This window comes from Panthera uncia (genome assembly GCF_023721935.1).
Source record: "Panthera uncia isolate 11264 chromosome A3 unlocalized genomic scaffold, Puncia_PCG_1.0 HiC_scaffold_12, whole genome shotgun sequence".
Taxonomy (NCBI): Eukaryota; Metazoa; Chordata; class Mammalia; order Carnivora; family Felidae; genus Panthera; species Panthera uncia.
In genome coordinates, this window is record NW_026057579.1 from 32,232,355 (window position 1) to 32,248,734 (window position 16,380).

At 46.0% G+C, this 16,380-nt stretch overlaps 1 protein-coding gene across 1 annotated transcript in view; it reads left to right on the forward strand.

Annotated features, from left to right (window-relative positions):
• The window catches only part of NOL10 (nucleolar protein 10), an 88,583-nt gene that overhangs the window by 32,110 nt on the left and 40,093 nt on the right, over positions 1-16,380 (forward strand). The window lies entirely within an intron of this gene.

Sequence of the window (16,380 nt, forward strand, 5' to 3'; positions counted from 1 at the left end):
GGGAATACATTCATCGATTGCATCAACTGTGCGTCCGGCCCCGTCTAGACGCTGGCAGTGTCACGGTGTGAGGAGCGCTGTCCCCTCCCTCAAGCAGTCCCTTGGCAGGGAATGAAGAGAGGCAGTCCAGCGTGAGGGACGCCGTAACGGGACGAAGGAGGGCGCTCTGGGGCTCGGGAGGGGAGACGCACCACCCAGCCTGGGGCTGGGAGCCGACGGGGGGGCACAGAGGGTACTGAGAAACCTGCCCGCGGGGCGGACTTCCCAGGAGAGACCTGGGGAATGGTGACGTCCACGGGAAGGAGAGGGTGGGGTGCAGAGTGCGAGAGAGGTCTTGGAAGTGGAGGGAACGCTGTGCAGACATCAGGGAGAAAGTCCCCCATGTGGCCGAGCCACAGAGAGAGAGGGGTCGGGGTCAGGAGCCCGGGGGAGGGGCGTCTGGTAAGCCCGGTGGGCGTGTCGGCGGGGAGTCCTAGACAGGCGTTAAGTGGGGGAGTGATGGGATCCGATTTGCATCTGGGGAGGATTATCTTGGCTGCCTCTAGGACCGTGGCTCAGACAGGCTCTAATAAGATGACGCCATAGCCACGTGCAGGAGCGACGACGGTGCCCGCGTTACCTGGGCCGGGCTTCCCTTCTCAGGGGTCGCAGCCTTTTGGGTTCTGGGATCTGAGAGGAGTCTGAACGGGCAGGCGGTCATCTCAGAGGCTTGTTGTCCTCGCGTGGCCGCACGGCGTGTCTCGGAGGCGGCTGCTGACGAGGGCTTGTGTAGATCACAGGAGATGCCTTGCCTGGATCCCGCGTGACGTCGTCTTCCAGAGTGACAGAATACATCCGCTCAGCCCCTAAACCTTACTTGTCGTCCCGAGAGAGGTCCTCTTTGGGGTGCTTACTGTGCTTTGGCCTTTAGCACTTGCCCGGAAGGTGTTGATGTCCCGTATGCCAGAGGCATTTCCGTGTCAACCGTATGGAGACTCAACCGGTGGAGGGGGACAGAGGTCCAAGACGGAGGAGCATGGATGGCTGCATCAGGAGGCCTGCAGAAAGGACAAGGAGCTGCAGGCCGCAGAGCCCCTTAGTGCAGACACAGGAGGGGCGGTCCTGAGCGCTCGTGCAGGAAGACCACCTTCCCGGTCTGTGCGCCGCTGGGGGCGGTGGGGAAGAATTGGAAGATAGCGCGTAGCAGTTGACGGGACGTAGGGAGTCCGGAAGAGGGAAAAGCGAAGACGGCAGCCCTGTTTCTGCTTGGGTAAGGGTGTAGATGAGGAAAAGGTTGGGGGATATTAAAAATTATTCTCCCTTCGAGGGGGGCGCCCGGGTGGCTCAGTCAGTTTAGCGTCCGACTCTTGGTTCTGGCTCAGATCGTGATCCACGGTTCGTGAGTTCGAGCCCCCACGTCAGGCTGGGTACTGACAGTGCAGAGCCTGCTTGGGATTCTCTCTCTTTCCCTCTGCCCCTCCCTTGCTCATGTACGCGCGCTCTTTTCCTCTGTCTCTGAAAATAAACTTAAAATTATTTTCCCCTTGGTATCATGTTGTATGCTTTATAAAGTGATCTTTAAAAGGAACAGCACACCGTTTTTTTTTTATTAGACAATGAATGAATGTTTCTATTTATGCCAAGTGTTTTACAAAGTATAAGGAAGTAAAAACCACCCATTCTCTCTCTGTAATATTATAAACGTTGGTAGTATTGAGATGCAATAACTTTTAGTTACGATGCTGTCGGTGTGAAGTCCTATTTTATGTAAAAATCTGCATCCTGGTTTCTTGAATTCACTTCAGAAGTATTAATCCCAAGGCATTAAAATTACCTACAACATTTTTAGTTGTCTCCATTGTTTTTCCTTTTATTTTAATTGCAGTGTAGTTAACACACTGTTACATTAGTTTCAGGTGGACACTATAGTGATTCGGCACTTTTACACATGATACTCCGTGTTCATCACGAGCGTACCCTCAGTCCCCTTCACCTGTTTCACCCATCCCCCCTGCCCCTCTGGCCCCGTTGTCTCCACTGTTTTTCATTGCCTGGCCTGTGACATTGGTATCGTCTTAGAACTACAGGAGACCCATTATTCACTTCTCTGTACCTCATTCTTGGGGTGGGCTTTTCTCTTCCAAGTAACGGGGATTTTAATTAGCTTGAATGATAGGGGCCAGTACCAACGAGGGGGTGACAAACTGCCTGTTAGTCTCTCTTCTACAGCTTTTTAGTTTCAGCTTTGTAACGCAGGGTTAACAGAAGCCATGAAAAAGCCCACAGGGACCGTCCGCTCAGGGTGACCGCAGTGACAGCGGGTGCACGTCGTTCTTGCGCAGCTAAGCTCAGTGCTGGGACTTGTACTCGGCGCTCCTTGCCGACCTGCCTTTCTACCCCGCGCTGCCTGGTGTTTTACGGCGCCCTTGTCTTCACTCGGAAGATTCCGTCAGGGCAGGGAGAGAGCCCAGGGGTCTGAAAGCCTGCCATTTGTCATAAGATTTTATCAGATTTACCAAACTGATCTTTGGCACAATGGTTTGAGGCCTATAAAAGCGGGGAAGTGTGTTTTTAATATATGATTCATGCCAAATTTAGGAGGTTTGGATTGCGATTTGTATTCATATCTTATAATAAATCAGGTATGAAAGCTCTTTTCCCCCGCTTTGGGCCTGTACTAAAAAAAGGAAGGCAGGTTAATGTTCTTTTAGCTTGTTAAGTTTTGCGTTTCTATCTGATACCATCTTTCTTGAATACTTGAAATCTTTATAGATTAAATGTAATTCCCGGTGTATACGCCGTGCCACATACAGAGCCCCTCAAGCAACTAATCTTTTACGTCCAAGGTTCCTGCAGCTCCTTCCCCGTTTTCTTAGTATACCCCTTTCTTCCCTCTCAGAGGCCAGGAAGTATTATTTTGCTTGTTTGTTTGTTTGCATTTTAAATTCCAGGGTCTAATTCAACTGCAGCTCCCGAGACTAATGCCGGGAATAGTTTTTCAGGTTTGGTTTTCCCCTGAAATGGAATTTAATCTTAGGGTAGTTCTTTATAATTAAGCCTTTGGCCTCTGTGTAGACTCTAGAGGGAATCCGAGTCTCCTGTGGCACCCCTCCCGAAACCCAGCCAGTGTGGTTAATATTGTTTCTGTTGGAAATGACCCTGAGTTCCAAGCTCCCAGTGTGTTAGGAGCTCCTGAAACCCCTCACGCCTGAATAGTTGATTACTTGTAAGCTCGAGGATATATATATATATGGATGTGTCATCTTGAGGGAAAATGTAAGGGGAGGACACGTTATTATTTGTTTAGGAAGCTATTTGATTTAGAAGAATAAACGCCAAAAATGTAATTTTTAAAGCATGCAAATTGAAGCCACTATAAAGATTATATGCAGTATCACCGAACCCAGAAGTCAATATTGGCGCTTAGGTATTTTATTTTAAAACATTTCCTTAGGAAAAAAGATAACTCTATTGTTTTTATGGAAACGTTTTTACTATTTGTAAAAAATCGATCAAGCATTAAACATTTTTAGTTTCACTATTTACTTAACTTAAAATTGTGTTTTCAGTTTGGAAAGTATTTTGGAGCCCAGTTACCTGAAAATGTGGCAGAGCGAAAACACAAAGGACTATATTTAACCTGCATTAGCGCTTGTATTTTTGCTGGGAAATAGCGCTGGAACTTATCCAGCACAACGCATAAGCCCACAAAACTCTGTCTTTGCGAAGAGAGATAACGAGGTGTTAAGACTCATAAACGCTCAAGAGTACTTGCTTCACTTGAGTATAAACCACGCACGCACATCCTCACCAAGGCATGTAAAGCCCAAGGAAATGCAGACTTTTTCAGTAGCCGAACGTTGTGAAATGTAATAAAAGGCTCAGACTAAGGAAAGAACGTCTCTTCGCTTCGGCGAGTTGTCGCTCTCAGCTGCGCAAAGGTCTGTTGCAGGGCCAAGGGCTTCTGATGCCGTCCCTGGGTTCACTTGCTCCTGTCTTCGTAAGGGTTCGGTCGCTGGTTTGGGTCACACGTCCATGCGGTGGTCCTCAGAGACACAGTCAGGAAGTGCCACGTGGTTTGCGGGCGCGGTCAGGGGGGGTGCTTTGGAAACAACCCGTCGCCTCCGGAAGTCGGTTTTAGGAAGTGGCATGAAACATTTTGTAGTCGCCATATGGATACTTGGCATTTGGGCACACTTGGTCTGTAGCTCAAGAATTAAAAATGGGCGTAATTTTCTCATCAGTGTTTTCGTTCTCCAGGGGCTTTCGTGACCAAGACCAAAAAATTCAGTTGCAAATAATTTTGCCTGCTCTTGTCTGTGGCAAATTGGATTTTTAGCCTATTTCTGAACTCAGCCACTTTGTCAGACCGTTGTAGACGCATTTCCGGATACTTGTTCATCGCTACCTGGCTACTCTCAGATGCTACGGCAGCATCTTTCTTTAAGTCCAGTATTTCAAATATTACTGCTCTGGGGCGCTTTGGCATAATTTTCCAGAAGACTTTTAAGAGCATAGCCGTAGAGTGCTTTCTGACCATTAGTCCTTACCTCCGCCTCTTAAGAATGTAACAAATTTTTGTCAGCTATCCAGATTATAGATGAGTTATTTTACAACGGACCTGACCATGTCTGAAAAGTAAATGCCTAAAAGTCTTAGCCCTTTGCTCTTTTGCCTGTTAGTATCTTTATCATTTCCTGTGTGATAAAAGTAAACGGAGGAGACCGACCAGTGGTTCTGTTTATTCAGCAAGGATACATCTTGTATGTGCTTGGAACCAGGAATGTGTTGGTGAGTGAAACCACCTTCCTGTCCCGCCTTTGTGAGTTCACGATCTGGGGGAAGATGACGGTAAACAAATGTGTAGCCAAATGCTGTGAAGGAAAGGATTGGGGTGCGGTGACAGGCATATGCTCCGGGATGGGGGGTGGTCAAAGGATCAGACCGCAATTATCAGTCTCCATTTTACGTAAATATTTTATGTCTCCTTTTTTTTTTTTTTTTAAACACTTGTTTATTTTTGAGAGCAAGAGAGAGACAGAGTGTGAGCAGGGGGAGGGGCAAGGAGAGGGGGAGACACAGAATCCGAAGCAGGCTCCAGGCTCCGAGCCATCAGCACAGAGCTCAACGTGAGGCTTAAACTCACGAACCGCGAGATCGTGACCTGAGCCGAAGTCAGATGCTTAACCGACTGAGCCACCCAGGCGCCCCGTTATGTCTCCTTTCTCCTTTCTGTATAGATGTTCTCTTCCTGGTTTAATCTTAAAGTTTAGGGTTAAAGACTTGGTCTTCTTTTTGTCTCATGATCACAGCACGTATCTGCGGGCAAAATGGTGAATGACAGATCTGTGGCATGATCTCTAGAAACAAAGCGAACAGTAGAGTGAATCTGGGCCAACCGAGGAAGTGATGCATTTCCAGGAGAGCCAGCTGTACGAATAGGTGCCCTTGCTTCCTTAATATGTATATCACACACAGATCGCTTAACTTAATCTCTAAATAACACTTGGCACAGCTGACCAGTCGTCTTTGAAACACTACCTTGGCTTCTAGAACACCGTATTCTCTTGGTTTTCCCAGTCTTACTTGGTTGCTCCTTCTGTGTGCGGTCAGGGCTCGGGCCTTACCTCTCTCCTCCTGACCTCCAGATCTTAGCGTACCCGGGAGTTTAGTCCTTGTCGCTGCCGTTTACATTCTTTCCCAAGGAGCCCCTGTGTCCCTAGGCTTTCTATGACACCTGTGGGCTGATCACTTCCGAATTGCCATCTAAGTCTTTCCTTCTCGGAGCTATAGTTAAGTATCCACTAACCTACGTGGGTTCTCCACTTGGAGCCCTAACAGGCACATATATTTAATAGGCCCGCAGTGGGATTCTCGGTCCCAGCTCCCCACCCTCACCCCACACCTGCCAGGTGTTCCTGTTTCGGCAGAGGAATCACCATTCACCCAGTTACCGGGGCCCAGGGTGCAGGAGCCAGGAGCCATCCTTCTCCCCACCCCTTTCCACCCACGCTGCCTCCTCCACCTGTCTGCAGGCCACATCTACTCCGCTCCTGGTGGTTCAAATCCAGCCATTTCCCAGTGCTTCGGTTCCCGCGCTCTCATCTGGATTGCCAGGATGGCCTCTTCACTGCTCTTTTTTTCTTCTCTCTCTTGCAGTCTGTTTTCCATATAACAGCCCGAGTGATTTAAATGTAAAACTAAAGACAAAACAAACGTAAATTGGATGATAACACTCTGCCGCTTAACACCTTCCAAAGGCCTATCGCTTTGCTTGGCATAAGCCCCTTCATAACTTAAAATGACCTACACGCAGAAAACGGCGAAAAATCCAGAGTCTCCATTTTCTCTCACCCATCGGAGAATAGAGATCTCTATAACCCACTAATCCGTTTATGGAGGTCACCAAATCCCCAGCCGCTGTTGCCACCAAGGGGGAGTAACATAAATGAACCAAAACCGATACGTCAAGTTAGTAGACAGGAAAATTAAAATTAGAAAAACAGAGTTCTGCTGTACACCCCCCCCGAGCTTCACCTCTGGGGGCCAAGGGGAAAGCTGTGCCCGAACCTAAGCAGCCCACGTGAGGTGCACGTCTCAGGCGGTGGGGGTGTGCCTGGCCGTCAGGTGTATCCATTGCGCTTCTTTTAAATTTTTTTTTTTTTAACATTTATTTATTTTTGAGACAGAGAGAGACAGAGCATGAACAGGGAGGGTCAGAGAGAGGGAGACACAGAATCCGAAGCAGGCTCCGGGCTCCGAGCTGTCGGCACAGAGCCCGACGCGGGGCTCGAACTCACGGACCGCGAGATCATGACCCGAGCCGAAGTCGGCCGCTTAACCGACTGAGCCACCCAGGCGCCCCCCATTGCGCTTCTTGATGAGACCTCCGAAACTTAAAAGATCATTTCAGAAAAACGTGAAATCATGACTCTCACGTAGATGCCAGATAAATGTGTTAAATTTTTTACTTAGCCTGCTAATTAAATGAGGGAACCGGACCCAGTTATACCAGTTCAAAGGAGGAGTCTAAAAAAAGCACAGATCTACGTGGAATAGAGTTGCGTTGAATTGGGTGCGTGCAGATGGACACGGATCGGATTTGTCAGAGGTGTGGAGGGTTAATTGTCCAGGACAGAATTCACGCGCAGGTCTGGCATTTTGCATTGCTGCCAGTTACCTCCACTTACAGACTTGGAAGACAGATTCCATAAAATCGGAATCGCATCAGCTCGAAGGGGTTTGGCAAACTAAACACCAGCACCTGCTTTTGTAAATAGTTTTGTTGGAACACAGCACACCCATTGGTGTACGTGTTGTCCTTGGCAGCTTTCGGACTAAAATGGCAGAGCTGAGTAGTTGACACAGAGACCGTATGCCCCACAGGCCCTGTAATAATGTACCAGGCCCAGAAAAAGTCTGCTGGCCCCTGCTTTAGGCAATGCTATAGTTTTCCATGAACACATACTTTCCCGACACTTCTTTATCTACTTCAAATATTTATGTATGTCTTTCCTCCTCCTAATACAAAGCATGGGTTTCGGGGGCACATTTTGGCCTTTTCACTGCTACACTCCCAGCACCTAGAGGAGCGCCTGTTTGTTACACGGTAGGCATCCAGGTAGCACGCGGTGAAAAATGAATAAAACTAAGATGTGGGAGAGTAACCCGATGACTGTATTTGGAGAATCTTGGATAATGATTGTCGGCTTCCACAGTGGCTGGTTGGCAATGCTAATTTTTAGCTGTCCTACCAAATTCGAATTTTCCATTTGCCTTTTTCTGCTACCACTATTGAATGAAAAAAGTACAGAAAGAAGAACATGGCTTCTAAGTGCCAGAGTGTAATTTTTATACAGTAGGATAAGGATCAGTTCCTTTGCTCTGACAGTGCATTCTAACCAGCCAGATCAGAACGTCTTGGAGTGATGCAATCTTTGTATTTGGGAGTGCTGACAGATTTATAAAAGTAATACCTTGTCCAAAAGGTTTAATGGTGATGCTGGTAAGAGGATAAAGTCTTTCCTAGAAGAACACAAAAGGAAAATATGAAGGTAAGGGCATTTAGCTTTTGTGGGACCCTTTTTGAAATTTGTGCAGAAGTTGGCTTTTCATCTGGGTAAGGAAGACTTATCTGTTTGAAAGATTGGAAACGGTGCCTTTGTTTTTCTTCCTGTGCATGCCCGTGCTTTGAAGTAGGAGTTGGCTGAAAGTGCTATGCAGCCTCCTAAGACGTGGGTTTGAATCTGGACCACGATTGGTCCGGTGGATCCATTTCAGTTCCAAGCCAACACTGAAAGCCCTTTTGTGTCCACTGATTGGATATTTGGAAATTCCCCAGATGTGAGATCTGTCTGGCCACCTGGTGTATGGTGAAATGGCCTTGAATATACTGGTGTCCGAGTATAGTCCTCAAAGTGGCAAATCACATTTTCACCTAAAATGCTCATTCAAGGAGAGAGCTGTTAGACACAGTGACAGAAGTAGATTTTGTTAGAAATTCCTGTCTCAGAATGCCAGTAGCAACATATTCTCTTGGTTTAGGGAGGTAGTGCCAGATGCAGAGAACACCATCCCCCCGGGGAATTTGCTAGCATACAGAGGATGTACAAGACAGAACATAAACAAGCAGTTGCTGAATTGTTTCCTCCCTAAAGGAATTTTCAGCGTGCTGTAAAGGAAAAGGGAAGCTTTTGAAGCACAGAACACGACAGAAGGAAGGGAACTTGGGGGTCACCTAGTCCAACTCCTTAATTTATAGCTGAGGAATCAAGTTATTTGTTCAAGGTCAAATGACAAGGCGGTGGGCAGGGCTGGCTCTACAAGGCATGTCTTTGGTCCGAGTTACAGAGTGGAAAGACATCAGATTTTGTAATTAGTCTCACCTGACTGAATACCAGCTTCGTCACTTAAAAATGTGGTGACCTTGAGGGAGTTACTTACCCTGTCTGAGCCTTAGTTTCTGGAACTGCGGAAGGGGAATGAGGTAAGGCGGTCGTGTGGAATAGATTTATCACGTCATTCATCACAGTGCCAGGCACGTAACAGATGTCCAGTTGATGATGACTGTTACAGCTTTCCTACAGCAGCAGAATTCAAGGAGCCCAGTGGCAGAGAGCATCTGGCATTATGTGGCCTTCCTGTTGCTTTTGGAAGGAATGTGCTTTGAGCAAAACAGAGATATACTGAAACGTTTGCGACACAACCGTTAAGTACAGACGAGGAAGACGAGTTCAGAAATAGGGCTTGGTATTGTTCGGTCTGTTACAGATCATATAAAATGCAGGCTGAGAAAGAGCATTTGAATGCCATGAGTTTTGCTGCTGTTGAAACAAAGCAAGGGGTGCCTGGATGGCTCAGTCGGTTAAGGGTGCGACTTAGGCTCAGGTCATGATCTCACAGTTCGTGAGTTCGAGCCCCGAGCCGGGCTCTGTGCTGACAGCTCGGAGCCCGGAGCCTGCTTTGGATTCTGTGTCTCCCTCTCTCTCTGACCCTCCCCTGCTCACGCTCTGTCTCTGTCTCTCAAGAATGAATAAATGTTAAAACAGTGAAACAGAAAGCAGTGATGAAATCTGGTTGCTAAAATAAGAACTCTGATTTTTAAAAACAAGTCCATTCCCCTTCCATTTTATCATCAAAGCATGCTCTTTATAGAATATGGCAAATAGGGGCGCCTGGGTGGCTCAGTTGGTTGAGCGTCTGACTTCGGCTCAAGTCGTGATCTCACAGTTTGTGAGTTCAAGCCCCAGTGTTGGGCTTTGTGCTGCCGATAACGCGGAGCCTGCTTCGGATTCTGTCTCCCCTCTCTGCCCCTCCCCGACCCACTCTCAAAAATAAACAAACATTAAAAAAATTAAAAAACAAGAAAATGGCAAGTAAAGATAAGTAGAAAACTCAAACACCTTTCCACCACCCAAACACAAACACATTAACATTTTACTGTATTTTTCCCATTGTTTTAATCTGAAACATTGTTTCCGTGGTCTCATATCTTGCTTTCTCCCCACGTCCGTATAAACTCCTGGAGATGAGTAAAAAGTGGGTTTTGTGTGTGAATATAAGAAACAATGTAGAGCTATTTTTAAAAATGTTGAAATATCAGAAAAGTGAAAAGAACACTCATAGCCTCACTAGTCAGACATTCTTGCTAACATTTTGTTATATTTTCTTTGTATTTGGGAATATTTTAGTGGCCATCGATTAGGTTTATAGCACAGTCCTATAATTAAGTTCACTTAGCTTACATAAATATAAATGGAAGTCCTGTGAGGTGCGGAGGGCTAGTGTGATAGAGCACACGGTGTCACTTACGTGGCGGCTCATTCCGTGTGGTGGACGCATGTCCTGGACCGAACTGCACGGGGGAAGAGCCTTTTGTCAACTAAGAAAATTCAGTCCTAATCCCTAAGGGGTCCGCTGTGTGTGATCAGTTAGTTCCCTTCTGTGCACTGAGGAAGGTACTAGTTCTGTGTCATTCTTGGGAGAATAGAGAAAGTAGTGTGCTATTTTTCATGTCACGTGGTTGAGATGAACAACGCCGTTAGAAAAAGGCTGCTTGAATCTGTCATTTGCCGCAAAAGAGGTTTCCCCGGGTATCTCTCGCGGTGCTGCCACGCTGAGTGTGATCCTGATAATTGCAGGTACGGGGTTTGGGGCATGACACGGCCACCAGATGCAGGTCACGCATCGTATCTGCCCTGTTCCAACACTGAGAAGAATGTGCTCTTTCACTTACTGAAGGGTATCCCAGAGGGATTTTCAAATTTTTATTTCTGCTCGTACTCCGTTTAGTCTTTTTTTTTTTTTTTAATTTTTTTTTTAATGTTTTTTTATTTATTTTTGAGACACAGAGAGACAGAGCATGAACGGGGGAGGAGCAGAGAGAGAGGGAGACACAGAATCGGAAGCAGGCTCCAGGCTCTGAGCCATCAGCCCAGAGCCCGACGCGGGGCTCGAACTCACGGACCGTGAGATCGTGACCTGGGCTGAAGTCGGACGCTTAACCGACTGAGCCACCCAGGCGCCCCCGTACTCCGTTTAGTCTTACCTGCTTGATGTTAGAGCCTGATCTCCATATAAGAGGTTAAACCAATGAAATTGAACTTCAGAAATATTACCGTGCAGTGGATGGAGTGAGAGAAGGGAAAAGATTTTGAAAACACAGTTAGCAAGTTCAGGATGGGCAAGAGGGCTTAGCAGCAGCCTCAGTGGAAAAGAGATCTGGGAATTCTGTCCAGCCGTAAGTCCGAGGGGCGGGTGTTAAGAAGCAGAATGTTGGCCGTGACTCCACATGTGAATGGGGCAGAGGAGGACAAGGAGGTGCAACGAAGGGGTGATCTGGGGCCTCTTAATGTGGGAATGTTCATTGAGAAATCTTTTGCAGGCTGAGGGTCAGAGCAAGCTCAGAAGAGAGTCCAGGAATCGTGTTGTCATGCACATGCAGAGAAGGCGTGTTTTTAGGATGTAGGCAAAGAGGAAGATCATGGAAGAAAGGCACGTGTGTGAGGCAGAGGAAATGGTGGGGTGTCGGACTGCAGGAGAAAATGTCTATGACTCAGAGTATGGGAAGAGCTGTCGGAATGTGGGGGGAAGTGCAAAGAAGAAAACGACAAATTTGAAGGAAAAACACCGTTCTTTGTACACTGAGTTCAGTTTTCAGATCAAGATGCATGTTTTTTAGATGTCTTGATTCATAATAATGCAAATGGAACATATATTTAATTTTGTTCTCCAAGAAAAGCATTTTAAAGATAGAGCTAAGCCTTTAAGATCTAGAAGGGTAAGGTATCTTACGAAAAATAAAAGGCCTAATTTTATGGAGAAAAAAAGGTGAGGCACATATAGGTTAGTGGAAGGGTTAGATCCAAAGCGTGTGTATTTTCATTACCTTTTCCCGGCGAACAAAAGGAGAGGGATGCAGAACGGATGCCCCCTTTACTGGGGGGTGAGTTTCCTTTCCAACCCAAGTTTACGGCAAATCTGTCATAATTGAACTTCATCTTATGCACGGAATTGTTTTATAAGGCGTGGTATGCTGTCTGTAACTTTTCCGTTATATATTCGTGACTATGAAACGGGAAATAAAGACAAAAGTCAGGCAGCTGGCTAATAAGGTATTCTGTTCTAACACAGACAAGTTGTTTGCGTCTTTACGACGGGGAAGTGTGGGCTTCCTATTTTAATCTGAACACTTTCAGGCAGCAACATAGTATCTGAGGCATTTTCCCCGACAACGGAAACCCTCCAAATCATTTCCATTTTTGATGACAACTTATCTGGTCGTAAGAATGGCAGACCTGTGGGAAGCATTAACGTGCATCACTCGGGAAGTCCTCTTCCGAGCATCCCGTCACATTTGCAGAAGTTAATTGCAGTTCTGGTTGCGTTAAACGCATGTCATTTTCATGTGGACATACGTGATGTGCACGTGACATATGCTTTATTATGTTAATATGTCAGACGATGCTTAGTTTTGCTCATATAGTTACATGCCTGCATGCCCACTTTCTTGAAAATAGACGACAACTTCCTATTCAGGTGCTAGTGACTCAGCTTGAATCAGATATTGACCAAAAGGCTTGTCTCCTAGAGAGACAAGTTATGTCTCTTGGGGCTTACCACCTTGATCTCTTTGCCATACTTATTATTTTGGGCAGGGTAGAGTTGGAAGTAGATCTAGTGTGCCAGTGTCCTGTTGGTGTGGCCATGTAGGTGGTGGTGATGGGCTAGAGTGTCCACAAGCAGGGATTGGTTTTAGCTTCTGAGTGTGCCTGACTCTTTAAATCATATGTCACTTTCTTCAGTTAACATGCCCATTGCCTGCTCTGGTTTTTTGGTGTGTGTTCTGTTTTCTCCTTAAAAATAGAAGGCGAGCCGGGGCGCCTGGGCGGCTCAGTTGCTTAAGCGTCCATCTTTGGCCCAGCTCGTGATGCCACGGTTCGTGACTTCGAGCCACGCAGTGGACTTGCTGCTCTCAGCACAGAGCCCACTTGAGATCCTCTCACCCCCTCTCTCTGCCTCTCCCCTGCTCCCGCGCTTGTGCTCTCTCTTTGTCAAAAATAAGTAGTAAACATGTAAAAAAAAAAAAATACAAGGTAAGTTCTACAAATCGGCAAGAATTTTGGGCCGCATTCTTTTACATTCTGTTTGCTGACATGCACAGAAAACAGTAAGAAAGGTCTAGGACTCGCGCAGTCTTTACTTTGACTTCGTGTTCTCAGATCCCAAGAAAGTTGGTCCCCTGCTGCCACGTTCTCGGATGTAAGCTCCACAAGGGCAGGACTTCTGTTGTTACTTTTTGTTGTGGCTCTCGGGCCTAGAACAATGGCTGGTGCTTCACAGGCTCTCACCGAATACGTGCTGACCTGAAGGAATGAAAATTTGATTTTGAAAATTTGATTCTGGAAGAATTTCAAATATGCATAAAAGCAGAAGTATAGTGAACCCCCGTGTGCTTACCTCTTTGCTTCGGTATTTTCAGCTGTGGGGAGAAGTGGGGGTCGGATCGGTTTATGTTCCTAGCACTTCAGGCTGCTCCAGAAGGTAGTTGTTAAAAATTGTTAAACGGAGGGGTGCCTGGGTGGCTCAGTCGGTTCATCAGGTTATGATCTCAGTTTGTGGGTTCGAGCCCCGCATCGGGCTCTGTGCTGACAGCTCAGAGCCTGGAGGCTGCTTTAGATTCAGTCTCCCTCTCTCTCTGCCCCTCCCCTGCTTGCACTCTGTCTGTCTCTCAAAAATAAATAAAGCATTAAAAAAACATTCTTTTAAAATTGTTAAATGGAAATGAATAATTTGACCTTCACCTTGGCTCATATGTTTTATTAGGTTATGTATTTACCTGCGTGAAGAACGGAACATTATTGTTGGTTGGAGAGAAATCATGCGTAAATGATAGCGAGGCATACTGAAAGGAAGGTTCGGTCTGCCTATCCATGTTTCTTGCGCGTCTGCACATGGCCGTGTCATTCATTCATTCACTCATAATTGTACTTTTTAGAGCAGTTTTAAGTTCACAGCCAAATTGAGTTGAAAGGACAGAGAGTTCCCACACACTCCATACACACATTCACACACGATACACTCTCCTTCATTGTCAACATCCTGTAGCGGGGTGGTACACTTGTTACACTGGGTGAACCTGCGTTGACGTTACGTTACTGTCCAAAGTTGTTAGGGTTCACTCCTGGTATTGTTCGTTCTGTGTGTTTTGACAAATGTAAAATGACGCGTATCCACCATCATGTATCGTACCGTATAGTTTGCACTGCCCCCTCCCTCCCGAAAATCCCCTTGTGTTCCACCTTGTGTATCCCTCCCAATGGCTCTCGCAAAGCCCCTGGAAACCACTGAGCTTTTTACTGTCCACACAGTATTGTCTTTTCTAGAATGTCATAAAGCTGGAATCGTAGACTACGTAGCCTTTCCAGATTGGCTTTTTAAACTTAATACGCCTTCGATCCCTCCGTGTCTTTTTGTGGCTCAGTAGCTCATTTCTTTTTGTTGCTGAATTCTGTTCCGTTGTCTGGATGAACCACCATTGGTTTATTATTCCACCTGTTGAAGAGCTTCTTGTTGCCTCCAGTTTGGGCATTTATGAATAAAGCTGCTCTCGATATTTATATTGAGCATCTGACTCTAGATTTCGGCTCAGGTCTCACAGTTTGTGGGATCGAGCCCCACGTCGGGCTCTGTGCTGACAGCGTGGAGCCTGCTTGGGATTTTCTCTCGTGGGTGTGCGCACGCGCGCTCTCTCTCTCTCTCTCTCTCTCTCGCTCTCTCTCTCTCTGCCCCTCCCCCTCTGGTGCTGGCACACATACCTGTGTGTGCATGCTCTCTTTCTCTCTCTCTCTCTGTCTCTCAAATAAATAAAAATAAACGTAAAAAAAAAAAAAAAAAAAGAAATGTCAAATCAGATTGTCTTGAAATTCTTTCTCCCATGTGTAGGCGTTAAAACTCTGGAGCTTCAGGTATTATTGGGCTAAAGTGCTTCCTGGGAAGAAGTTTTGATCTTTTGGGTTTTTTTGATGCATCTCCGTGGAAAGGATCAAAGGTTGTAAGTGCATTAGGTTCTTGAATTTTCTGGAAGAAAAAAAAACTCTTTCCTCAAGGTCTTATCTCCGTCCATATCACAAATACCAGTCCGGGTGTTCCCTGAGGACCTCAATCCTGAATGACGAGCTGGGCTTCGGTTCCTTTGTAAAGACTGTCAGAGTCAGTTGGTGTTTCAGTTCGCTGTTGTAGGGGGCTTGCTAACCCTTCGTACCTGTATCTGCGCCTCAAGTCCTTTGAGGGGTGCTGTTTGCTTGTCTTAAAAAAAATGTCCTAATTAAAAAAACAAACGTAAAAATAGAGACTCTAGAAAGGAAAAGTTCTTCCCGATCACCCCTCCAAGTACCGTTATTCACAAGATGGGGTACAGCTCTTTGCGGGGTCAGGTCAGTTCTCTACCTTGCTCAGCTCCCAGGCCCTACACACGCAAGCATGCGTACTTGAGCAGAATTGGAATCTCATTATGCGTATTATTATGAAAGGTTTTTTTGTCCTTTAACAGTGTATCATTTTGATCAGCACGCAACTCAAACCCATTCTTTTTGATCGGTGCCTGGTATGTCATTTAGAGAGTGGTGGTGGTTTATTTACTTAGCTTCCTATTCGTGGATGTTTATTTATCTCATTTCTTTCAATTTTGTAAACCAGCACGGTTCAGTAGAACATTCTGCAATGATGGAAGTGTTCTAGAATGCTCGACCCACCATAGTAGCCACTACCCATATGGGGCTCTTGAGCATTTGAAATGTGCTTAGTGTGCCTGAGGAACTGGATTTAAAATTTTATTCCATTCTAATTAAACTAAATTTAAATAGCCACACGTGGCTAGCAGCTACTATATAGGACAGCATGGCTCTAAATGATTCCGGAGTCAAGTTAGGTCGTAACACCGTTTGCTTGGATCACATAACTTTGGCCTTCATAAACACAGCTTAATGGTATTTGATGTTTAACACTCCTATGACGTGTATTTTGTAAACCTCTTTTAAAGAAATATTGTTCAGTATTGGAGTCCCTTAAAGAAAGATCTCTTACTTGCTTCTTGAGTTTAGTTCCAGGAGAGAGTTTCTATTTCTAGACACGTCAGTATCAAGTAAATGGTATCTTTTTACTTTACCCTGGGTGTCTTTCTGGCTTGGTTGGCAGGGAACCCAGAGGGAAAATTTTGGTCAGCTAACGCGGGTCGTATGTTACCCTTGCCCACTCCCCTACCAGACTGCATAGCTTTCCATTCATTCTGAGCTTACAGATTTCATGGTGGATATGGTTTTTCTTATAAAGCCTCCTTCTTTTTACAGATAGATTTTACGTGAAGTTTTTAGATCAGTCCTGACTTCACTGAAAAAAAGCTTA